At 37.3% G+C, this 27,740-nt stretch overlaps 1 protein-coding gene across 1 annotated transcript in view; it reads left to right on the top strand.

Moving 5' to 3' along the window:
- Nucleotides 1–27,740, top strand: part of Lkb1 (Lkb1 kinase) — a 285,218-nt gene that overhangs the window by 83,752 nt on the left and 173,726 nt on the right. The window contains exon 2 of the mRNA XM_067099730.1: nt 6,033–6,093. The gene's annotated coding sequence lies outside the window, so the exon portion shown is untranslated. The remainder of the gene's footprint in view (nt 1–6,032; nt 6,094–27,740) is intronic.

The raw sequence follows: 27,740 nt of genomic DNA, 5'->3' as shown, positions 1-27,740 counted from the left end.
AGGAAATATACCTAATGAGGAACAGCGAATTACCCAACAGACGATGCTATGTCGACCCTTCTATCGTTTCCTCCGTCGTAATATTCCCGAGCTTTTGCAAGAGTACGTGTACTACACAGAATAAGAAATGATAATAGCGTGAAACATCGCATACACAACACTGGATGCGACTTGAATGCCGTCGTGCGTAGCTACAGTAACGTTTTTTGAGATTCTGGGCAAATGGATGCTCTGTACAGAATAAGAAACGGTTGCATTGTGTTACAGATCGCGGAAAGAGAGAGGGATACGAACGCACTCTAATGCAGCGCAGTTACATAACCGTCTTTGTCCAGAAAAATAACACTTGCCTGGTGCGGTGTTTGTCGACCTTCACAACTTGAAAGTGAACTATGAGTATCAACTATTATTCTTATGCAGGAAAAATAACGTGACAAGAAATCACTTGAAAAGCACATCTTCAGAAAACGCCAGAATTTCACACGCTCAAACGCAGATACTCATACACACAGACACATGCGCACGTGTGGGTTAAATGCTATAATTACTGAAGTGATGAGAATTGTCAGGGAAATTCAAGATGTTGATGCAAGTGTGAGGGGTAAAGAAAAAGGTGTCTTGAACGGAGTGTAGAATGCTCAATGGTTGCAATGAGCAGCGTTCGTTGGTTATTTAGAACAGAAACTGCTGAGACTCTAGAAAGAGCTTGAAATTCCTTTGTCAAAAGAGAACGTTGGCATTAAATGTTCGCAAGAGACAGTTTGTGAGGGTTAATCGAAATCAGGAAGAAAGAACAACGAATGTTGATATGAGTGTGAAGCAATACATGTTTGCATGGCTGACAAAAGAATATACGAGCTTCATTCATATAGACATGAAGTTTACTTAAAGGTATCAGATAAAGGTCGGAAGAGAGAATTGTTAAGTCACAGAATAGGTGAGCCAAGGGTCTTAGCAAGATCTCTGCAAATAGTTGCAAACAAGACAACATTTTGATTAATGAACGAATTGTTGAGCAAACCACCTTTTATTCATCCTGAATGTAGATATTGAATGTAACAACACAAATATAAGGGTTGGCAGAATAAGAGAAATGGAGATATATGCGACAAAAGGTTGACAAAGGTGAAAAGATTGATCGTAATGTTTCGAGAACAGAATATTGTCAGGTCGAAAAAATTTATAAAAAGGGGGTGCAGTTCGCAATCGTGTTAGGGGGATAGGGAGATCTAGAAGTAGTCCATTAACTGGACCAAATAGGGGTGCTGGCAGGGAGGGTCATGTTATTCAGAAAGCATCAGAAAGTGTGAAATGCTAAGGTGGGTGCTGCAGTGTGTATGAGGGTTCGCCACACTGAAGTAGATAACAATGTGGAAGTTATCAAGAGGTTCATTCTTGAATATGTATATATAGTATATATATATATATATATATATATATATATATATATATATATATATATATATTGTATATATATACATACACACATATATATATTATATACATATACATATACAGTATGTGTATATATATATATATATATATATATATATATATATATATATATATATATATATATATATATATATATATTTTTACTGAACAAAACTTGAATAAAACTCAAGACTTTGTAATCTATTTCTAATACATGTACACGAAGCCTCCCAACCATATACAGTATATAAAAGTGTGTATGAATGATTGTGTATGTATTGGAAATAAAGGGATTTCTTTGACAGTCCTCGAATTTGTATGTATTTTTTAGGAGAGATTAATTTTGTTTACTTGGCTTCGCAAAACGAAATAACATATTTCGAAACCGTATATGTTTATGAAATATTCTGGCTTGTAAAATTTCTAACTGATATGAAATACTGCGTAAAATATTTCTCTGTACATGTTTCATCATCAAGATTTTTTCAATGTAAAACTGTTTGTAAACAAGCACGCGCTATATACATGAGTGTGTGGTTGTGCAGAAATATAAATTTAATATATATATATATATATATATATATATATATATATATATATATATATATATATATATATATATATATTAGAAATAATCAACACACAATCTCATGTGGAACAGAAATAAATTTCTGACTCACATCAGGATCGAACCCAGGTCTTTCAATTGAAAGACGAGACCGCTGCCAAACAGGCCACGCAAGTCATAAAAGAAGTCGGACCTGAGTACCACTGTGCCTAAGGTTTTACCCGTTTGCGTACCAGCGTGTTTTCCCCAACTTCCGGACTCAGCAGTGACCCAATTGGCAGCATTACATTCGAATTTTCATTTCTGAGTGAATGCACGCTGGTATGCAAGCAGTTAGCCTGCCCAGGTAAAGCCTTAGGTGCAGTGGTACTCAGGTTCCAACTTCTATTTTGACTTGTGTGGCCTGGTTGGCAGCGGTCTCGTCTTTCAATTGAAAGACCTGGGTTCGATCCTGATGTGAGCCAGAAATTTATACATGTATATATATATATATATATATATATATATATATATATATATATATATATATATATATATATATATATATATATGTTTTAAAGCGAGAAACACATATATATATATATATATATATATATATATATATATATATATATATATATATATATATATATATATATATAGTTTCTCGTTTTTAAAACATTCAATTTTCCAAAAAAATAATTTCCAACGTTTATGTGAGATCAAGCTGTAATTTATATTTTTTTCGGACCCTGGCAGATCTATTCCCTGGTTTCTTCACATCTGATTTATTAATTATCGCTCTTTCTCGTTTTTAGCCAGTTTTTCGTTAAAATATGCTTTAGAATCATTCAACCTTTCAGAAAAAAAAACACCATTCTGACAGTTACTAATCTTCTTCTCACTTCTCCACCTCCAGAAACTTGCCCACTTCCACCACCTCTTCCTAGCTCGCCGACTCAAGAATGTTTCCTCACTTCTTCCTCCAAGTTACAGAATTCTCTTTGTGCTTGGATCGCTTTGATTACAACGTCTCTTAAACTTTTAAGACTTGGACTTGAAGTTATCTTCCAACAGGGGCCTTAGACTCTTTCTTTATCCCTATTCTTTTATATTTTCACTTTCCTTTTTCCTCTAGATGGGGGCCCACGATAAGAACAATTTGGGACAACCCTTTCTTTATAACGTACATGCCACTGGACGTCATATATTAAGTACATGTGAATAGATGGCACATGATTATAAAAATGTTTCTTTCCCTAAGTATTTACATTCTAGAAATGCATAACTAACCACTATACTGAGATCAACGATAAGCATACCATGAGCATCTCCTATAGAGATAAATGACGTTCAGCATCTTCTATTTTATAAAGAGAGAGATTCCCAGCTCTCATAACATGGCTCCAATCTACGGGGAAACGGAAAGAGAAAATAAGAAGGACAAGGATAAAGAGAGCAAACAGGGTCCCACCTGTAGGACAACTTCAAATCATGTCTTAAAACTTCAAGAGACTTAGTACTTGAAGCTATCCAAGGACAGATTTAATTCATTAACTTGGGGGAATAAGTGACGAAACACTCATAAGTGGGCAGAATAGGAAGAAGTGGCAGAGATGGGCGAGTTTTTGGAAGTGGAGGAACTAATGGTGGTGGGTAAGAAGATTGACAGGAATGGTGCATCTCCTGAAAGATGGAGTGATTTTGAAACATTCAACAGCACTGACTAAAATAGAAGATTTAATAAAGTAATTACTTTGGAAGACTCAAGTTTAATTAGAATAAAATGTTCGATTCTGCGGGGGTAAAAACACAGAGGAGCAATAGCTACTAAACAAAATAGGAATAAGTCAGTCAGAAAAAAAATGAAATAAAGAGAAATAAAAAGAATAGTCGTTTTTCATGGATTCGTAAGAGATCATTCTATGGAAATAAGCTAGAGTGCTAGGCCTTAATGGTAAACTGTGCAGTGATTCCTTACTCGACTTAAGAAAAGGACATGAACGGCAGAGAAAGGAATGGCCAGAATGACCTCAAGCACATAGCCCATAGATCTGGTAGCTGAGGAGCTGTAGTCAAACTATAACTTAAGAAATGAGAAAATGTGAACAAGAATCAGTTCTTTGCCTCAGTCACTAAGGTTATAGAGTCAGCACTACGGGACAGTGCCAGCACAGGGCTAAGATTCTTGGCCTGCTAACCACAATAAATCTGACATAGAGGATCTTGAGTAGAGTAAACAAGATGGAAAGAAGCGAAATAATTTGCAGATGCAGAAAAATTGGTAGAGAATGACAGGGGGAAATATATTGTTGAGTTTTTCAGTGGCTTGAGATGAGAAGCAAAGAACAAAAATACTACACATTCTTCAGAAAGTCATAAACACGAATAAGTCATGCACACACACACTCATATCTGGTCTATCTGTCTACCTATCTTTCTGCCTATCTATATCTATTTATGTATCTATCTATCTATATAATATATATATACATATATATATATATATATATATATATATATATATATATATATATATATATATATATAATGTGTGTGTAATTTTAATACAAGGTTCCACACATCTTTTGGAACAAATATTTACGTCCTTTAGCAAACAGAACCATGGATAGTGGTAAAAATGCAACATCAGAAGATTTACTGCTACCAGTGACGACCAGAGTATCATATTCATGCTGACAAAATGGCATCTGAACTGACGTAAAGGGTGGCTGATAATCCTGGATATCATTTTCTGTATTTCGTGTGCTCTTCGTCAGGAAATAGAGACAATGAAGTAAAGCCGAATGGTATCAGTTGTCAATGATGAATATAAATTACTGTCATGAACTCTCCTACTTCACCTACGTCCTTGTTTTATTATTATTATTATTATTATTATTATTATTATTATTATTATTATTATTATTATTATTATTATTATTATTATTATTATTATTCCTGGATAGCATGCATTCTTATAGACTGATTGAACGAAGCAGGCGTAATGCCGAAGAACAGAAGAACCTAAGAATTAAATTTATAGACGTGTATTCATGAAGTTGAACATGAAACGACAGAACTGAGCTTACGTCTGAATTATGCAAAATGTTTACGACTTTAGAAGACTGCCTGTGCCTCTTGGGTGATTAGAAGCATCTGCTTAAATCTCTAACCTTAACAGGCTAAGATATTGTCAGACGTTTAGGCTGTCATTCCCACCGCCGTTGTTCACAATGAATGATCTTGCTTATGCCTAATGAGAATATTCATAATTGTCACATTAGAGTAACTCAATGGCATTCTGTATTTTTCAGATATTTTGCAGTAGTAAGAAGTATAACTGAAGTATCTCGAGTGTTCAGTGATCTCCCATGGGAACTTGATTATTATTACTCTTATTATTGGAGAAACAAATCCACAATTATGTATGGGTACACATATTAAGAGGGGAATCGAACAGATTCCCGAAAGCTCTCTGTAAAGATTTATTTTTAAATATATATACCCATACACAACTGTGGATTTATTTCTCCATTTCAAGACTCATGCTACTGTAAGTATTTCTTTTAACTGTTTTTATTATAAGCAGAAAATAGATGATAAAGACTGTCTTCCTCTTTAGAGACTTGTGCCGGGCCGGAGTTCGATTCCCCGGCCGGCTGATGAAGAGTTAGAGGAATTTATTGTCAGCTCTATTGCTGTGGCAGGGAGTGGGTAGGGTTGCTATGATTCCAAAGTATATGCGGTAATATTCGGTTCCTCTACTGTTAAACCCTATGTGCTGAGTGCATACGATCTTTGTCTGGCAAATTAAAAGATTGTCATTATTATTATGATCATCACGATCATTGTAAATCAATAATAATAATAATAATAATAATAGTAGTAGTAGTAGTAGTAGTAGTAGTAGTAGTAGTAGTAGTAGTAGTAATAATAATAATAATACACAATAATAATAATAATAATAATAATGATATCACTATTATTATTATTATTATTATTATTATTATTATTATTATTATTATTATTAGCGTCTGTTTCTTTTCAGGAGGTCATATTGCGTAGATCTCTAGGAAGTGTGGCGCATTCCCATATCACGGCAATTACATGTAAGTGAATGTGTTTCCATCCCTGTGACGCATACTGAGGCGATTGCGTAACACGCATATGTGAGGCAAATGAAAGAAAGATGAAGCATTCGTTTCGTCATTATTGGAATGTGATGGCGCTTCTACGTCAATGAGAAATCACGGAGTTGTGATAAAAGTAAAGCCTACTGTACCTAAAGATCGGCCCTATACGTTTGGTTTCTGGTTGCAAATAACTTTCTCTCCGTCTCTTATTGCCATAGTCTGCTGTTTCCGTTAATGAATAACAACCAACACGCAGGTTATTAGTACATTGTAATATCGAAGTCGTTGTTATGCAGGCAATAATAAACCGTAGAAGCGAAACATTTCACCTCACATGCCTGCTAAAACGGTTTAGTCTTCCTAAGATATTCTCGATTATTTTATTTAAGGAAATAACTGAACTTCTCAATCTCAAAAGTTGCAATAAATGAAATGATTCTCTCCATAGACTAGATAACACCTAACGAGCAAAAAGTGTTAACTGTCGAAAAAAAAAAAAACGAATTTATTGTAATTAACCTGATGACAGAATACAGTTCTATATATACTCTCTCACTGACTCGGTGCACTCCCTCTCACTTTGTGCATGAGCTCTCCATTATGTGCACTTTTCCTCCTTTATGTTTTTCGACTTTACAGATTTGATCACATCAGCCACCATTATTGAAGGGCAATTTATTCATTGAGCATTCCATTGTATCCCACTTGAGATTGATTTAGAACTGAAATAAATTGTATATTAAACATTTGAGGTCTATTGCCAGTTTACTACGTAGAGTTTATTTTACTATCGACTGTGTTTTACGTTTTTACTCCGATAGTACCTTAGAGACAAGTGGTATTTGCACATGGTAGAACTCTAACCTGAAGTCCCTAATAATAATAATAATAATAATAATAATAATAATAATAATAATAATAATAATAATAATAATAATAATACATGTTAGTAGTCTATCATAAAAACATTAATTTCAGTTTACACCATTAGAATAATAGGGTAAGTCAAGAGAATAAACAGAGAAAAATGATTTCCTAACGGAAGAGATCGCTTCGAATGTTTGTTGACATAGTTGCCTAGAAAATAAGATGATGCAACTCACGTTGCAGTGATTTGTCCTTCCGTTGATGCAAAATGAAATCGCCGCTTCCTTGAACAAATCTCTTGTAGGCAATAGCAAAGAGTCCAGCTTGTGAGGTATGAAACTGGACTCCAGTTAACATATGACTTCAGTATTTAGCTACCCTTGTACATTGCTTCCATTCCTATAATACCCTTTGCTTCAGTTATCCAGAGCATTTAACAATTCTCAGTGCCTCATAGGACACCGAGCTTTGTGCTTTTGCAGCACTTTAAACATATATTGTTAGTAGAAAGCTAGATGTTATCAGAATTGACTCCTGTCTGTGTAGAGATGATGCCATTAACATTGTCCCACTTTTCGAATACTGTTTAGCCTCTCTTTTAGGCAAAATTGCTCAGTGGGTTCCTTGTCTCATAGCAGTGGTAATCATAATTAGAACCATCGTCAGAAGCCATCCTGTTTGGCAACCTCCCAGTGGTTCTGTTTCAACGGGACACTTCCACTTTTGCCTATAGAACCTTTGCCTCTAGAAATATTGCGAGGTACTTGCTTTGCGTCATCACCTACATTCTTTAAAGGTGCCTTGATATGGCTCACCCCTGAATCAGAGATATTTCATCAACAATATTCTAAAATATGTAGGGTTGGTCTTTGTAACTCTGTTGATCAGGAGACTATTAGAAAGGTTAATAGGTTAGAGTGATGCTATTTTCAAGACCCGATTATCATTATTTTATAACTTAGCTGCCTTTGTGTAATTATATACATATTCATCTGTTTGTTTATTGGTTATTTATGCATTTATGTCTTTATTCAGTTAGTTTTTCTTTAGTTCATTCTGTTTAGCTTGTCTAGCTTTCTTTTTTCATTTTCCATATACTTAATAGAAGATCGCGCACCTCGTTAAGAATATTATTAACGTAAAACGTATGATCTTGATTCGCAAAATGTCATTGTAACTTAAAAGACTGGCATATATCGGCTATCACAACGCATCTGCGGTACATCGTATGTTATCCAGTAATATCTTATACCCTACAGGAAAACCAGCACCAAGAATGCCAGGAATAAAGACCTTTCGGAAGCCATTGCGGCCTGGAAATGCCAGTCTGATTCTTTTTTTAAATAAAAACAAAGCCAAGCGGTATCTTCCGCCGTCCTTTTTTCCCGGTTTGCCCAAAGACCGCTAGGCAGGGTCGTTGAGTTCATGGTATTGATCAGAGAGAGAGAGAGAGAGAGAGAGAGAGAGAGAGAGAGATAATTCATGGGTTCAATTGCTCAAGCGCCCTCCACTGACAATGGACCATGGACTCGGTACCCAGAGAGATGAGCAGTACTTCCAAAGCTATTTTGTGGTCATGGAAAGTCACCAGAGTCTTACGAAATCGAGGAAATTAATATTTTCTATCGTTTTAAACTTTAACGTCAATCATTTCGTAATAACTCCGGCAATGCATGGACCTCAAATTCACATGTTGATATGACAGCAAGGGCAAAATCGGATACAAGTTAGGGTAGGTTAAACTGTTTTGCTTGTCTGCTCTAACTCTCCATCAGCTCAGAGCAGGTTACCCAAATATCTAAAACTTTCACATCAATTTTTTCATGAAGAACACTTTCGTTATATGATCGTACGAGTCTGAAGCTAACTTTTACCAAGCTCCTTCCAGTGTATGTGTACATTTCTTGGAAAACGCTACAAGTCCATCTGCAAACAAGTTGTCAAGTTTACATTATTGTAATAAGGTGTACTGTACTTCGATTATTTACGTTTATACTGAAAAGAATATAGTTTTTTTTTAGAGCAAATTGGTATCACTAATTGTGCAAAATTCATTGACCTAGATACTTATAAGGTTTTATTTCTTCTAACCTTCACATGAGAAATCTTCCCGTAGTGTCCCAAAGGGCTGTTCACATTTATTATACTGCTTCCTTTGGATAATGTTGCACACTGAATTCGATTTCAGAACAAGGAAAGGTACTGTCCAAGCTTGTCTGACTTTCTTTTCCTTATTCTACCGAAGCTGAATAAAAATCTCAAATAAATACTGCCAATTCGATGACTGGTCTCTCTCTCTCTCTCATTCTTGTAAACTTGGTACGTCTTGTTTGGTTCTAAGTGAAAGACACGTTGTCAGTCTAGTCTGAAAAAGGAATGAAATGACGATGTCACTATACATGAATTTTTACTTGTTTATTTGTTATAATTTTTAACCGGCATTTTGCTGTATCTCCCTCTTAATTATTCTTTCTCTCTTTCCCGACCTGTCCATTATTTTCTACTAACCTTGCTCTACAAATGAATTTATTTTGTTTTTCCCAAAATAATTTTACGGCATCATGAATATTGATAATGACAGAGGCCATTACAATCCCCGCTGTATGTAGTTACTTCTAAAGTACAGCAGCGATTCAGAATTAACATAATATCTTCATTTGGCTAAATATGTTTAAAAGAAAATCTTTTGCAAGGTGTAGGATGATATTCTAATGTGGTCAGTGGCATTGTATCATGCATAATGAAACAGCCAAATTAGGACAGATACCTCCCCCCACTTCTCTCTCTCTCTCTCTCTCTCTCTCTCTCTCTCTCTCTACTCTATATATATATATATATATATATATATATATATATATATATATATATATATATATATATATATATATATGTGTGTGAATATGATTTGAATCCACGCACACAGGTTATCTTCGAGTTCTTGGCATAAGATAACTTATTCTTGGCCAAGAACACACCCCTGAGGTGACCGTGATCAACCAGTCAGGGCGGAGATTTTCCGTGACGTCAGAGGAAATCATCCAATAACCGTGCTGGGAAATTGTGACGTTACAGAGGCACGGCTTTTTAGTCCACGTGCTTGTGTTGCAGCCAAATGCGTTTTCCTCTATGGAGCCATTTCTCAGTTATTTATATTGTCAGTCCTCTCATACGGGGATAGACCTCATGGTTCTTAACCTATATGACTCTGTTGAAGCTCAGAAAATTATATTTTTCAGTTAAACATACGCTGTGTTTCGAAAGAATTATTTTGCTATTATCGATTGGTAACGCTGTTGGGCTGGAATTTGTTGAGCCAGAGATCCTTGAATGCTATTGGTAGGAAAGGGAAGTGGATTCTGGACGGGAGCCTCTGATTGGTCGATCGCAACGATGGGGGGGTGGGTGTTGGATCCAGGCAGTACTCTCTCTCTCTCTCTCTCTCTCTCTCTCTCTCTCTCTCGATGCTCTCAGACTACTGTACGATGCTCACTCTGAAATCTGAAGGGTTCGAATGGTTCAGTGTAAACAAGATTTCTGTTCCGATTACGACGCGCGTTATGTAACTCTAGTGGATATCCTGTGAGTTCACCTAGACCAATACGATTCTGAGAGAGTCCAATTCTTTCAGAAGTAAATAGGTTAAACAATAAAGGGGAAAAACCATAAACACTGAAGCAAAAGGAAATCAACTTCAATCTCGCATGTAAAAGGTCAAGGATAAAGGCTGGAAAGTCGTCGTTATTCTGGTGTTGCCCGAACACTTAGAGGTGCTGCTGATGCAGCAAATAAATTTCCTACAACGCAGTAGGATGACTCTCTCTCGCTCTCTCTCTCTCTCTCTCTCTCTCTCTCTCTCTCTCTCTCTCACGCACGCACTCGAGGGAAGGGAAGGAAATGTCGAGATTACTCATTAGTACGTTGCGAAAAAATAATTTTAACTTTCCAAAATTTACTAAGGCTTAAGAAAACTATTAAATACTCTTTTCAGTGTTCTGTTATGTAAAGAGACCATAGCCTATACTTTTTATTCATTCATAGCTAGATAAAGCTGAATGTACGAAAATCCAGGTAACTTCAGTCACTGTCCAGTAGTGGCTGAATCTGCGGCAACACATCGCTTGGTGTGACCGACCCGGTAAACAAACCCTGTTAATCAGCATGACGTCAGTTGTTCATTAAATTACTAGTCCTAAAATAAGTCAGGTGCGATTCCATGCGATGAGATCGAGTAGCAAATGCATTCCGCGGTAGTATATTAAAGAAATGAGTTAATCAAAACGATGACGTAAACATATTAGCGAGAGCTCTTGATTCAATCACTTGAGGAGCGAGAAGAGGATCCGGCTCAAGACTGAGTTGTTTACTTCGCGCTTCTTCCTCCTCTTTTATTTTTCCCCGCGGCGAAATGCACTCTTTTGTGTTAATCACTCTTTCCATCCCTCTGTCTGTGTCCTACTCCCTCTCCTTCTCTCTCCCTCTCTCTTTAAAAGAATAAACACAAACAAAATCCTATAAAAATCTAATCCCTTGAGTGTCCTGGAGAAGATGACGGAAAACCATGTGCTGGACCACTCACCTTTAATGTAATCGATCGTTCGCTGCACGTGAATTTGAGTTTTATGACGGACTGGAATACGGGTCAAATGGAAATGCGATGACATCAGCGAATGAAATTCAAGTTCACGATGACATAACATTGTCCATGGGGACGTTTTATCCAATCATTAGTCGTTCTTCATCCCATTACAGCCAATGGGAGGACAGCATTCAGAAAAGTTTAATTAGCGTCACCAGCCAAAGCTAGAGTTTACTTTAATGACCCACTAGCGTGCCGGGAATCGCGATCATTTTGTTAGTCTTTGATTCTGATGAGGAAACTGAATTTATATCGTTTAAGAAAGATGAAAAAACAAGAGTTTTTTTCATTTTTCTCCCTCCCACCTCACCCGCACGAGATAGTACTGAAATTAAATCGGATCTCTTTTGTTTTAGAATATTTAGAAAAGGACCCTCTCTCTCTCTCTCTCTCTCTCTCTCTCTCTCTCTCTCTCTCTCTCTCTCTTCTCTCTCTGTACAACAGCACTGGAATTTCACAAAACAAAAGCAAATATCTTTTTTTCTAGACGATACAAAAATAAATAAGGATACGAAAACAAATAAGGATCTCTCTCTCTCTCTCTCTCTCTCTCTCTCTCAAACAACTGAAAGGATATCCCGCACTGTACCAGCCTTCAACGTGGTGAGCAGCAGCAGATTCAAGAGGAAAAGGAAGAGTAAACACGTAAATTGTTCGCAATGAACAACCTGACATTTCCTTGTAAAGATGGGGTATAGATAACAACAACAAAGGCAAAAACAGCATTAAAAAAGGAGTACTCATGACATGAAACTGTAAACACGAATCGACAGTAAAAGAGTGAACGTGAGAGGCTAGCCCTGGTCAACCCAACTCTGGAATTAGGATAATCATGGAAATGGCTGGCGAAATTACTCTAGTAAATGCCTAAATTGGAGCTGACAGTACCAGTTGCGTATTTGCTTAATAACAGAAATGAGCAGCAATTGCAAGAGAGAGAGAGAGAGAGAGAGAGAGAGAGAGAGAGAGAGAGAGAGAGAGAGAGAGAGATGAACATCAGTAAGAGAGAGATGAACATCAGTAAGCGGTTGTTTAGTAAATTTTACATCGCTCAGCTCTTCTTGCACAATCTAGTACATTGCTCTGTTTCACCGATAAAGGGGGTAATATTAATTCCTATTAAAAGATAGTTTTGACAGTACAAATCCTTGTATATAGCTTTTGGTAGAGTATAACAAAGACAATATAAATAGCATGTAAAAATGCGATGACATACTTTAAGATATGAAATTAATCTTGAATTTCATGATAAAACGCTATAGGGATTATTCTGTATATAGGGAAGTTCATCCATGTAGAGAAATGCCATTCTTTCTTGTCAAAAGTAAATTGGGTACAGACTGTGTTATAGACCATGTGTGTCCTTTGTATCATAATTAAGCGCCTTTGTTTAATAGGAAGTGGTCGAAGTTATCAACTGATATGAAATAGAATTCTTTTACGATGAACACCAGGCTGATTTACCTATTCTGTTGTTCATCTCTTCTCTCTTTTAATCATCATAAATTACATTTAATTTCCAAGTGCCTGTACAAGTAAACGTCTTCCATTCTTCCAAATTCCATATTATTGGGCCATCTTCCTGATGTTCATTTGCCCTTATAACCTCACTCTTACTCATTTTTAACTCACCCCTCTTACGAACAATTTCAGTTTCTTTCTCTGGCTTCTGCAGTTTCTCTTCACTATCAGAAATCTCCACCTTCTTATCAGCCCACATCAGCCACCCCCATACTGTACTACATTCAAGGTCCCTTTTCTTGGTCCACAACTTTACACCTCCATCTAGTGTCCTTTTCCCATCGCCCCATCCGTACAAATATCATATAACCATGGAACATAACACATCCTCATCTCAGACTCACTATACGACAAACTAGTCCCTTTTCCATCTACCTATTTTAACATATGCTTCATTTTCGTCATAATAACTTGTAAATTGCCATTGGTAAATGCCTTTACGCACCATGTATTCTTAGCACCATCTTCGTTTTATTCCTGTTAGTTCTAGCATAGGTTTTAAACCAAGTCCAGCTTTTTTCCCTTTTTCTTAATGCTTCTGACTCGTACGCCCTCATCCTCTACTGAATGCGTACTGCTCTTTCCCTGAAAACCCTTCTATTTCGCTCAGTCAGTCAAAGGCTTAACATATGACTTCCCTTATATGGTAAGAAATGCTAGGTCCCTATAATTCTATTACTACCTCCATCACCTTTACCCTTATCAAAGCAACAATTATTCCTCTCACTCAGTGTACATTCTGATTAAGCACTCACTCATACTTTCACCATTGTACCACACCATTTCCCTTGTAATCCCCCGTCAATTGCCATCCTATTTTCTCAACAGTCCCCCACACAAGCATTCTCAAATTAATACTAAACCCCCCCCCCATAAATCATACACCCATTGGGTCCCTGCCCATTTTTAAAATGCCCACTCTCGACAAAAGACTACTTACCCTTCAGGCATCATATTTCTAATTCCGTCTTTTATCATAATAGCCGGTTGTTCAAAACATTTCTCTTTGCATTTACTTACGCGTGGAAAAACTTCTTGTTGCCTGTAGAACGCTATCATAGATTTACCAATAATTTTCAATAAAGATCCCACGTTTCATTCACTGTCCTTCATTGACTTCCCCATTTTCTTGTAAGCCAATGCACGATGATCTCTAAACTACAGATGCTCTTCAGAACAATCTATTTTCCCTAATTTACGAAGCCTCTCATTTCATTATCCCTCCATTTACTGCTTTTTATGTTTTTTTTTGCAGTCTTGCAAACACTCAAAGCAGAACGTTTCATACACCTCTTTAGTTTCATTTACCTGGCCCATATATATTTTATACACACTTTTGCACATTTTACATATATAATAATATATATATATATATATATATATATATATATATATATATATATATATATATATATAATATATATCTATGTATATATATATATATATATATATATATATATCTTATATATATATATATGTATGTATGTATGTATGTATTTATGTATGGTGGGGCTATCATCCTCACGCCCATATTGCTCAAACATAGTTACTTCAGTCACACTGATATAAAGAAGACAATTAGGCCAAAGTAGCAAAATGTGAGACCACTTGTGAAGGAACGAGACCAATAGCTCCCCGTTGTTGAAACGCCTGACTTGCAAAGGATTGGGAGAATCTTCATTGATTTGCTCAGTAGCATGGCTATCTTTAGCAACTACTTAGCGAGACTATTTTTAGCGATTTAGTTGGCATGGTTATCTCTAGTGACTTGATTACCAAGATCATCTTTAACTTCGCAATCAGAAACTATTATCTTTTTGTGACTCAGTTACCAGGGCTATCTTTAACCAATTCCATCTTCAAACTAATCTGGCGAGGTTATCTTTAACGGCTCAGTTAGCAAGAGTAGCTTTTGTGGCTCAACCGTCAAGGTTAGCTTTTGAAACCCACCTAAAAGATCTATACTTTAAATTTCTGTCAACATACCTGTCTCACGCGACCCATAAAGCAATTCCTAGTGACTCAGATAGCAAGACTTTATTCGATTATTTAGTTAGAAAGTCTATATTTTGTAACTCCATTTGCAAGTTTAACGTAGTGGTTCAGTTAGAAAGAGTTCTTCGACATACTGGTCTGGACCACAAACTTTAGCAGTTCAATTACCAATTAATGTTCACAAGCTGAATTTACAAAACTGTTCAGTTGCTCAGTTAAGAAGACTATTTTCAGTAGCTAAGTAGCAAGACTACCCTTAATGAATACAAATGTTTACAACACAGTTAGGGATTAACACTGTCTTCAGCAAGACACTAATATCAGAATCAAGTATCGGGGAAATGTGAAAACTCACCAGCTGATTTTGTAACGCCAGAAAACCTCTATAATTAATCAATTAATCACTCGATGAGATTATTATTTATGGCACTTTTCTTTCAAATGAACCTGCTCTTCTGACAATCAAGAGAACATTGTATCTGTGCAATGGTATGTCTATCTTAACTTGTTTTTCTTATTTGTTATTTAAAGCTGTGTTTTACTGACTTCAGTTTTCATTGCCATATTCTTTCTTCGCATCTGAACTTTCTGCTCTGAGAAAGTGTGCTCAACAGGTCAAATCCTTCTTGGCTGTTTTCCAAACGCAACTTTTTTTAAAGAGGAAAACGCCACCTGTATCCGTATACTTTTTCTGTTTAACACTGGTAGTCTACGGGTCATAACTCAAAGTTTAGACTTGTTGTCGTCTAGCCCGGGGCCAACCTCTTCCATAAATGGTCCCTATATATGCATGCAGAATGAAGGTACCCGGGTCAGAGCTCCGGGCCACATGTAACGTCAGTTAGGTTGCCTCCGTTACTTTTACGGTTGAATATATATAACATAACACACACACACATAATAATAATAATAATAATAATAATAATAGCTTTGCCAAAGACACATCTGTGGGCTTTTTCATATCTGCACTAACGCACGTGGTAACGCTGCTTACAAAATACAATAAACACACCTCTCTTGTCCCTTCATATTGGTCTAACATTTGCCTGTTTTCCTCATTAATTTTCATCAACTCTGACGCCATTAAACACTAGTAATAGATTCCTATTAGAAAAACTATTTATCCTAGCATTTAGCCATAATGTAGCAGAATGTCATTTTCATCAAATAAAAACGGAATGATATTTTTAGCTCTTAAAATGCCATCGCAATTAGCATGAAATGCGTCTAACGCAACTGGGATGTTGAAAAGCCTATTTTCATGGCAGACAGACCCCTTTTTCCTGTTCACAGCTTCTTTGTGAGTGTCATGGTTTGTTAAATCCTGGAATGATATAAAGATTTGAAATAGCGCGCCGATTTTCAGTTCTCTTATCTCTGAAGACAAAATAACAAGACTGAAAATATTCGTAGATGGTTTCATTTATTTCCGTTTATATTTATTCTTTTTTCCTTTGTGTACGAATGAGGCCATTTTGATTTTTTGTTTCTAAAAACGTTATAAAGTAAACAGGTGTTATTCCTCAATGCGTTGTACGGTTAGTATTTTCTGTAAAACCTTTCTTCATGAAAGAAGTGGGGAGAGTCTCGCGGGAAACTATATTATGCAAAAGAATCAGTCAAGCGTAACCAACAATATTGTGGAAAAGAATGTTGGCGTATAGTCCACAATACAATATAGGAAACCATTGCCTTTAACCTATTTTTCAGTGTTCTTAGGGTTTATTCGAGACATTATTGACTAATTTCGACGTAATACTGCAGGATTCTTTACGTCAGAAACAAATCAACCTTTCCTCTTCTGTAAAATTCTACGCTATCCTAAACTCTCAGTTTGTATGAGAGGAAAATACTCGAAAACACATATCCCAAACAAATTATTAAAATTAGAGACCATAAATGGCATACTCTTAACGAAAAAGAGACATTTTAATTTTTGTATATGCATATTATTGGCTGCATACCTGTCTGCACATATGCATACACAAAGCTACGGAAAAAAGTATATGATAGTGAATATGTTTTACTACAACCTGTCAGCGGCACTTGGATTAAAGGACCAACAACAGATCCTATAAAAACAGTTGAAACAAAATAACATCTTGAATGAAACTGCATCCCTGATCACTGCGATTTCGGCTGTTATTCCAGTCAATATATATGGATTGCCTCGGGTTATCGTAACGTTAATGGACCATTACAGGCCCGTACCCAGAGTTTTTTATATGGGGGGGGGTCGTTTTTCCCAAAACTGGACCTTTTCTTCTATATGTGTCATTGCATATATAGGTACATACAAGATGAAATACTTGAAAATGGAGGAGATTAGCCATCTCGATGACGTAAATTCCGTTTCGGCAGCCTTGCTGTAGTGTCGTCAAATTTCTCTGACCAGATTATCGTACCGCAGCTTTAAAAGTATCGTTTCTCTACTAAAATCTACAAATATGGTGGCCTATATCTATTCCTATTATCACTCTTGTATTTCCTACTATTAAAGAATGATGTTAATGTTTAATAACAAGATTTATGAAAGACGACTTGCCAGAAAACAAAAGGTTGTTATTGTTATTTATTACTTTCCAAGTACAGTTCAATGAAAAGGATAGTCACAGAAAATATGGACTTCCAGAAATTTTGGGGGGTCGTTCGACATCCCACCCTGGGTACAGGCCTGCTTTAATCCTGATAATAAAAATATTTATCTGTTTAGTATAATCCACTTTTTATTATTTCTAAGCCATACGAATATTTCTAACAAGTTTTTTCCAAGGAAACAAATATAATTTCAGAAAACCATGCATGGCAACTTGCTATTTATATTTTTTGATATTATTTTTAAACCAAACCATGGATTATATGCGAGGGAGTTTGTCTCTGTATCATACAGTACATTTTGACCGTGATGATGTAACAAGTAAAAGATACCTAACATTAATTAAAAATAGAAAGGCAAGGATAACGCGCAAATGAATCTGTTCTTTTGCTACTCATCAACCGGCACGGCAGTTGGAGTTAGGAAAACCCAACCACCCGGAGTACACGAAAACTTTGGCCCTTTATAACTGAAAATATTCAACCGACCGGGATGCAACTCTGACTTTAGAGGGTTCCCACTAAAGTCTCTAGTTGTGCCAAATTTCATCGAAATCCGTTCAGCGGTTCCGGAGATCCAGATATCGATTTTTGGCGTTCATGGGATGTGGTAGGGGGTGGGTGCATGAGGGACCTAAAATATCTGTGGAGCAATAACACTAAAAGATACAGCCGTGATACCTAGTTTTTCTGAAAGCTCGTATTCTGGAGGGGTGCCTTTCTGGGTTTGTTTTTTGAAATTATGAAATTTCAAAGTTACAGTATGCCATTCAAATTAGCCACGAAAATTAAAATTTCCTGATGCTTGGTACGAGTTACTCACAACATTTGAAGGGACGTAGTTTTCTTAATGTTTTTGAATAGCAAGTGTTGTGAAGCATGACACGGGGCGACGATGCTGCCAGTTACAAGAAAAATTCGTAATGGGTATATGTACATGCATGCATTATACATAATTATATACATATATATATGTATATGTATATACTGTATATACACAGACATACACATGTCATGTATGCATGCTAATGCGTAAATACATACGTGCGTAAATACACACACACACACACACACACACATATATATATATATATATATATATATATATATATATATATATATATATATATATATATATATATATATTACGTTAAAGTCCTCCTGGGCCTCTTAGGCTCATAGGGCAGGCGCTATATATACTATATTATTTATACAGTATATGTATATATATATATATATATATATATATATATATATATATATATATATATATATATATATATATATATATATATTTATTTACAAGGCTTCAAAATACTTATTTTATACAACATTGTTTGTATAGGCTAAACTTTATGCGTGCTGTTCAAGATGTTTTACACATCAAGAATTAATACCATGCACGAGGCTGTATTTTTTTTTTATATGTATCGTGCTACCACTCATTTGCTACTGCCCAACAAGACAATAATTCAGTTCACCTACAAGCAAGTGTGGACATAACAGTTATGTCAAAGGGGATGGCGCAGGTTGAAGGACCAACGCAGGCGGGAAACAACCAATCATGTGGACAAGGCCTTAAATTCCGCCTTAAATGCCATAGGTAAGATAGCAGAATTTAGGCCAAAGGCCAAGCCCTGGGACCTGTGAGGTCATTCAGCGCTGAAAGAGTAACAGGAGGAAAACCTCGCAGTTGCACTAGGTTACAACTTTTAGAGAGGGTGGAAAGTCAAATTAAATATGAACGGAGGTATAGTAAAAGAAATGAGAGAGGTTGCAGCTAGGGGCAGAAGGGACTCTGCAAAGAACCTTAAGGAATACCTACAGCGCACCATGTGAGGTGCACTGACACCGCTAACCCCCTACGGGGCCTAGATGCCATGAGGTCACACGGCTCCCTACCAGAAGGTTTTCGTTCCCTAAACTATACACAAACCATCATTCCCAAGTGCCATGCACAATCACGTGTATTGCTGTTCACTCATTTATAGCTGTATGCTTGTTGAATTGGAATTGGAATATAGAATTTAGGCCAAAGGCCAAGCGTTGGCACCTATGACGTCATTCAGCGGTGAAACGGAAATTGACAGTCAGTAAGAAGGTTTGAAAGGTGTAACAGGAGGAAAATCTCGCAGTTGCACTATGAAACCATTGTTAGGAGAGGTGGAAAATAATATGAACGGAGATACAGTGAAAGGAATGAAAGGGGTTGCAGCTGGGGGCCGAGGGGTTTATACGTGTTTATGTTATTCCTCGGCCTAACCAATTTGTTTTCGTTCCTCATTTCCTTGCCCATGGTCTATCCTCCTTGGCCTAAGCAATTCTGTATTGAGTCTGCCATCCTCAGCTTACGCAGTTCCTCAACTCTCCCGTAGGTGGGCAATGCCGTCGGTGCACCTCACTTGGTTTACTGCAGGCATTACTTAAGGTTCTTTGCAGAGTACCTTCGGCTCTTAGCTGCAATCTCTTTCATTCCTTTTTCTCTACCTCCTTTGATATTCTCTTTCTTCCATCTGACTTTCTACCCTCTTTAACAATTGTTTCTCAGTGCGGCTACAAGGTTTTCCTCATGTTAGATTTTTCAAGCCTTCTTACTGCCAATTTCCCTTTCAGTGCTGAATGACCTCATAGGTCCCAGCGCTTGGCTTTTGGCCTCAATTCTATACTTCAATTCCAACTCATCTCTTTCTTTCCCTTCCGGCTCTTCCCCTCAAAGAACGTTGAGTTACGATGAAGCTCGCTTCGCAAATCTATTGGCCTTTATAGCAGACCCATAATAAACGACGGAGCGATTTGCGTAAAAACAGACTTAGCGGCATCCCGAGATGTGTCTTCTTAAAAAACCCACAGCGGCGTTTACCTTTTTCTAAATAAACTGAGACAATCATCCTGGTAAGTAACCCCATGATTTTAGTGTTACTTCTTTCACTATAACGCCTGTTGTTCGTGCCTGGTTCCAATTTCTCAAATTCTTTTTTTTACAGTTAACTAAACGTATTTAAAAGGTAGTAACATTTTACCACAACCATCCTGTTCTAGAGCAACCAGTTTATTAAAAACCGTATTGAGAATTCATTTGTAAAATATGGGGCCTATGTACCAAAAGTTTTTTATAACCTGTATTTTACTTCATTCACTAATTTGCAAATTCCTTCTGTAATTGACAATTTATAAGCAGAAACGATAGCAGTTAAAGAGACCAGTTAACACAAATACCATTTCATATGATACATCCACATGAAGCATTCCATAAATGGGCGGCCGCAGCATATTTTCCAAGGTGGGGGGCAGGCAAATCTAATAATACATGGAAGGTTTCGGGTATCAAGCAGAAAACACTTTTGACCCTTTGAACTAGCAGGTTTATTCCAAAACAGTATCTGCCTGCATTTCTTTAATTAATAAAGCAATTATATATATATATATATATATATATATACACGAGCTGTATGTATATATACATACATACATATGTAATATATCAATTTTTTTCCAGCATTGGAGGGGAGGGCAAGTAACCCCCTTGCCCCTACGCGCAGGCACGCGGTAGTCATGTTAAAATAATCGTTTTTGATTACTAAGTTCGACTGTTTTGCTCATTTATCTCCTATTCGGTGTCAAATTCACTAACTCACTAAGCCAATAGTATCCGTAATAGTTGCTATCCTAAACAACCAGTCCTGAGAATTATTAGTTTTTAAATTGATTTCGTGGATAGAACAGAATAAAATATAACATTTAAGCCTAAGGCCAAGAGCTGGGACCTATGAGGTCATTCAGCGTTAAAAAGGAAAATCGAGAGGAAAAAGGCTGAAAGGTGTAACAGGAGAAAAACCTCGCAGTTGCACTATGAAACAATTGATAGGAGATGGTGGAAAGAAAGATGTAAGAGAATACGAACGTAGGTACAGTAAAAGGAATGAAAGGGGTTGTAGCTAGAGGACAAAGGACACTGCAAGAGCTTGGTAATGCCTACAGTGCACCGCATGAGGTGCACTGACGGAACTACCACACCCTGGGGGGTTTCATGGATAGTTGTGAAATAAATGGTCATTGCCCTATGCTAGTGATGTATTGAATTAAATGGAATTTGAAATTTAGGCAAAAAGCAAAGCTCTGGAACTGTGAGGTTATTCAGAATCGAAGTGATCTATTAAACGGGAATCGTTAAAACAAATTAAATGTTTTAAGTAAAATCAGCTTTACTTCTCAAGCTTCGTAGTCAAACAAATTTGTTTCCCATTCTTTTCACTTGCGTTAAATCCTATATTTAACCATGCAACTTAACTTCAGTATTTCAGGTTGTTTTATATAATCTGTAACTTAAAATTCTTTTCACCTGTGTCAAATACTATATTGAGCCACGTAGCCTAAGACCTTTGTCCATGGAAGTGTAGCTGACCATCACATTATCAAATTTTCATACCAGTAAATATAAATGTTTGTACTAACTCCATGAAACAAATTATTTGATATTTAGTTTTACCTTCTAATTACATTGTTCTAATTTACATATTTTTGCTCCCAATACATTTAACGGCGCTCTTGGTACTGTACATTTATTCATTAATGTGTAGTCAGATTTCAGCTCGTTGTCCCACAAATTAGCTAAGAGCATTTAAGTCATCACAACCAAACCACATCTCCACTATAAGTGTTGAGCAAATGGAATTTTCAATAATTCCATGAAACTGGCTTACATTAATTTGCTTACGCTTGAAATTTGCTATAGGCCTTTCACATGTGTATTCACTCACACGTGAATACTGTAAACAGTCTGGTATATTTCTAAATTAGGTAGTTTTTACCTTCATCTGTAATTACATGGATGATAAACAAGATTCCACATAATTGTTTTCCCCTATAAAAATACGAGGAAGTAGTCCAGAACTGAAAACTAATGACCCATTATTTATTGATTAAAATAAAATTATAATACACAGGTAAATGGTAGGCTTACGAACGCAGAATGTCCGAGCAACCTAACTTACAAACTTTTCAGGATTTTAATGAAAAGCGCAGCATGGAAAATTTAGAAATTAAATGAAGAGAAGCCTACATCTATCATGTCGACGTCTTGGATCCCTAGAAATATCAGCCTTACACTGAAAGGTTCGCAAATCCGCCCCGTGTCTGCACATTATTTTGAGTTCTGGTTCCTCCAGCAAGTTGTGACCTGTAACAGAAAAACAACGGCAGCATAAAACGTTCTTGCGGTAATTGCTCGGCAACTCCGTAAAGAGGAAGGTAATTTCTAATATTTCTTGAAACAGTTTCGATATCTATTACTTTAAGGATAATTAGCTTATAAAAGCCATGGGTTACGTTTCTCCAGTCAATGCCCAAAAAGTTTATACCCACTGAAAACTTGTAACCATCTGGAGCAAGATTATCTCGTACGTTTTTTACCATAAATATGCATTAAGGCTGCATAACAGACATTTATACTTTACAATGCTACTCTGCTTCTGACGCCATTTAAACTTTTAAAATTTTCATTATATGTGGAAACCACTCAAAATTTGTATATTAGTACTTAGAAAATGTATTATTCTGAAAACCGCCAAAATCAAAATTAAGATAAGCTACATGTTATGATCAAAAGTCAAAGCCTGATCTTTGATTCAAGATACCATTAAAGAAACCGCTGAACTTTAAAATAAAGCAACGAAGTTATGTAATGCAAGATCTTGTTAGGGAGGAAATGATTACATCATTGACCAGTTTTGCCATGAATCATTATCAAAACGACTCAACAGCTACTTTAGCATACTGTATTTAAAAATTTATATTGGTACATGCATTAACTGCCTGATGCCCTTTAAACATTTCAGGTGTTTATGGCAAATACGATCAAACACCTGATTGCCAATAGCTTGGCGAACATTGACGTTCGTTACAGCATCGCATTACTAAATTACGGTAACCAATAAATTGTTATAATATCTTCACAAGCCAACAAACGCGCATACTCAAAGCCCTGTTGATTGATACCATTGGAAACTCATTCCTTGATTATGAACAGCGACCCAAACTCACTGCCTGTGTTCATGAACAGTTCCACAATTCACTGTTCAAGGAAGCATCACAGTTCCCGCTTATGTTATGACCAGCCCACAAAGCACTGCCCTTAATCAAGGATAGTATAATGTCTCATTGCCTTGTGATCATGAACAACAACAATCATTGTGCCGATTTACTCAGTCTGTGTTCACAGATAGCCTAACACGCATTTGACAGAGTTCATGGAAAATAAATTCATTGCCCAAATTCATAGATGTCATCACAACATTATTGCCAGTATTCGTGGGTAACATCATAAAACTACTGCCAGTGTTCATGAGTAACATTACAAACTCATTGCCGGTGTTCAATAGTAACTTCCAAACTCACTGATTGTACATGAGTATCAAACTCATTGCTTGTGTACATGGAGTATCAAACTCATTGTGTTCAAGAGCAAAACTCATTGATTGCGTTCAAGAGCAAAACTCATTGATGGCGTTCAAGGGCAAAACTCATTGATGGCGTTCAAGGGCAAAACTCATTGATGGCGTTCAAGGGCAAAACTCATTGATGGCGTTCAAGGGCAAAACTCATTGATTGCATTCAAGGGCAAAACTCATTGATTGCATTCAAGGGCAAAACTCATTGATGGCGTTCAAGGGTAAAACTCATTGATGGCTGTTCAAGGGCAAAAACTCGTGATTGCGTTCAGGGCAAAACTCATTGATTGCATTCAGGTAGCAAAACTCATTGATTGCATTCAATGGCAAAACTCATTGATTGCGTTCAGGGGCAAAACCATGGCTGATTTGCGTTCAGGGCAAAACTCATTGATTGCGTTCAAGGGCAAAAACTCATTGATTAGTTCAAGGGCAAAACTCATTGATTGCGTTCAAGGGCAAACCTCATTGATTGGATTCAAGGCAAACTCATTGATTGTGCTCAAGGGCAAAACTCATTGATTGCGTTCAAGAGCAAAATATTGATTGTGGTTCGGGCAAACTCATTGATTGGATTCAAGGGCAAAACCCATTGATTGCATTCAGGGCAAAACTCATTGATTGCGTTCAAGAGCAAAACTCATTGATTGCATTCAAGAGCAAAACTCATTGATTGCATTCAAGAGCAAAACTCATTGATTGCGTTCAAGAGCAAAACTCATTGATTGCGTTCAAGAGCAAAATTGTGCTCAAGAGCAAAACTCATTGATTGTGCTCAAGAGCAAAACTCATTGATTGTGTTCAAGAGTAAAACTCAATGATTGTGTTCAAGAGTAAAACTCATTGAGTGTGTTCAAGAGCAAAACTGTGTTCAAGAGCAAAACTCATTGCTAATCTTCGCAGAACAAACTCATTGCCTGCATTCTTAGAGTAACAAACTCATTGCCAGCGTTCATGGGGTAACCAACTCATTTGCCTGCGTTCATGGGGTAACCAACTCATTTGCCTGCGTTCATGGGGTAACCAACTCATTTGCCTGCGTTCATGGGGTAACCAACTCATTTGCCTGCGTTCATGGGGTAACCAACCCATTTGCTCATGCGTTCATGGGGTAACCCAACCCCATTTGCTCGTTCGCTCATGGGGGTAACCAACCCATTTGCCTCGTTCATGGGGTAAATCCAACCCATTTGCCTGCGTTCAGTGCTCATGGGGGTAACCAACCCATTTGCCGCGTTCATGGGGTAACAACTCATTTGCCCTGCGTTCATGGGGGGTAACCAACCCATTTGACTGGGCGCTCATGGGGTAACCAACCCATTTGCCTGTGTTCATGGTAACCAACCCATTTTGCCTGTGTTCATGGGGCAAACTCAACCCATTTGCCCTGCGTTCATGGGGTAAACAACCCATTTGCCTGCGTTCATGGGGTAACCAACCCATTTGCCTGCGTTCGGGGTAACCAACCCATTTGCCTGTGTTCATAAAATCCAACCCATTTTGCCTGTGCTCATGGTAACAACCCATTTGCCTGCGTTCATGGGTAATCCAACTCATTTGCCTGGTTCATGGGGTAACCAACTCATTTGCTCATGCTCATGGGGTAACTAACTCATTTGCCTGGGCGCTCATGGGGTAACCAACCCATTTTGCCTGCGTTCATGGGGTAACCAACTCATTTGCCTGCGTTCATAGGGGTAACCAACCTATTTGCTCGTTGGTGGGGTAACCAACCCATTTGCCTGCGTTCATGGGGTAACCAACCCATTTGCCTGCGTTCATTAGGGTCCAACCCATTTGCTGCGTTCATGGGGTAACCAACCCATTTGCTCATGCGTTCATGGGGTAACCAACCCATTTACCTGCGTTCATGGGGTAGCCAACCTCATTCGTCTGCGTTCATGGGGGTAACCAACCCATTTGCTCATGCGTTCATGGGGGTAGCAACTCATTTGCCAGCGTTCATGGGGTAACCAACCCATTTGCCTGCGTTCATGGGGTAACAACTCATTTGCTGCGTTCATAGGGTAACCAACCCATTTGCTCATGCGTTCATGGGGTAACCAACCCATTTGCCTGCGTTCATGGGGTAACCAACCCATTTGCCTGCGTTCATGGGGTAACCAACCCATTTGCCTGCGTTCATGGGGTAACCAACCCATTTGCCTGCGTTCATGGGGTAACCAACCCATTTGCCTGCGTTCATGGGGTAACCAACCCATTTGCCTGCGTTCATAGTAACCAACCCATTTGCCTGCGTTCATGGGGTAACCAACTCATTTGCTCTGCGTTCATGGGGTAACCAACCCATTGCCTGCGTTCCTGGGGTTCATGCGCGGGGCAACCAACTCCATTTGCGTTCATGGGGTAACCAACTCATTTGCCTGTGTTCATGGGTAACCAACTCATTTGCCTGCGTTCATGGGGTAACCAACTCATTTGCCTGCGTCCATGGAGTAACCAACTCATTTGCCTGCGTTCATTGCATGTGTTCACAGAGTAACATACAAACTCAATTTTAGCGGACAGCTTTATAAATACACTGCTTATGCTATGAGTAACCTAATAGTATCAAAATTAACCAACATACCCAACAAACTTAACTTGACACCAGACTCAAACAGATATTCCAGCTATTCTATGTTAAAAATATTCATGACTTAAAACTTTCATACTTTCAACTAAAAAAATTGCTTTCGTGCTGTCTTAGCAGGAGCTGAAAGTTCCTAGCTATGAGTTACTGACAAACTTCATAAAACTAATTCCATTTGCTAACAGCAGAAATCCAAACAATCTGGACATAATCTGTCTGGGGAAAATTTTGCATGGTTTTGATGATTGGGTAAGAAAGCCCTATTATCGTAAATGACCCGTACGGGTAGGGAGCTTCCTATAACCCCTATAACCAGAAATTTTCTGTTGCAAAAAAGCAAATACCAAGTTCGAATCCTCTGAAAATTCTATCAAGTCTAACGCTAACTCTGCGCTTAAAAATATAAATTCGGGCAAAACCTTTATGAATATTGGCCAAAACTTATCTGACTCAACCTAACCACAAACCTTAGAATAATACCAAGACGCCAGATCTGTACATAAATTTAATTTGTTTTAATGCCGAATATTGCCGTTTGATGGCATAAACATTATTAATTTCCTCAAACCTTAGGGAGCCTCTGCAAACTTAACTGAGTGAGAGGTAGTCAAACACATTTAAACACCTAATACCTATCTGAACTAACAAGGGAACTAAGCAATAGATTAAGTCTATACCTACCACTACAACCACCCCCAAGAACCTGCATAGTAGGTCCTTGACTACTATGCAGAACCTCAGAGCTCCCACCCTCTCCAGGGCACTGCCCCTAAAGGTGGAGGATAAGGCAGTTGTTCAAGAACAGTATATACAAATTAAAAAAAAGTAAATTTATTACAAATTAAAAAAGTAAATTTATTACAAAAATTACTAAAGTAAATTTATTACAAAAATTACTGAAGTAAATTTATTACAGAAATTAATAAAGTAAATTTATTACAAATTAAAAAAGTAAATTCATGAAAAATTA

This window comes from Macrobrachium rosenbergii, chromosome 55 (assembly GCF_040412425.1).
Source record: "Macrobrachium rosenbergii isolate ZJJX-2024 chromosome 55, ASM4041242v1, whole genome shotgun sequence".
Taxonomy (NCBI): domain Eukaryota; kingdom Metazoa; phylum Arthropoda; class Malacostraca; order Decapoda; family Palaemonidae; genus Macrobrachium; species Macrobrachium rosenbergii.
This window is presented reverse-complemented; position numbering and strand designations above follow the sequence as displayed.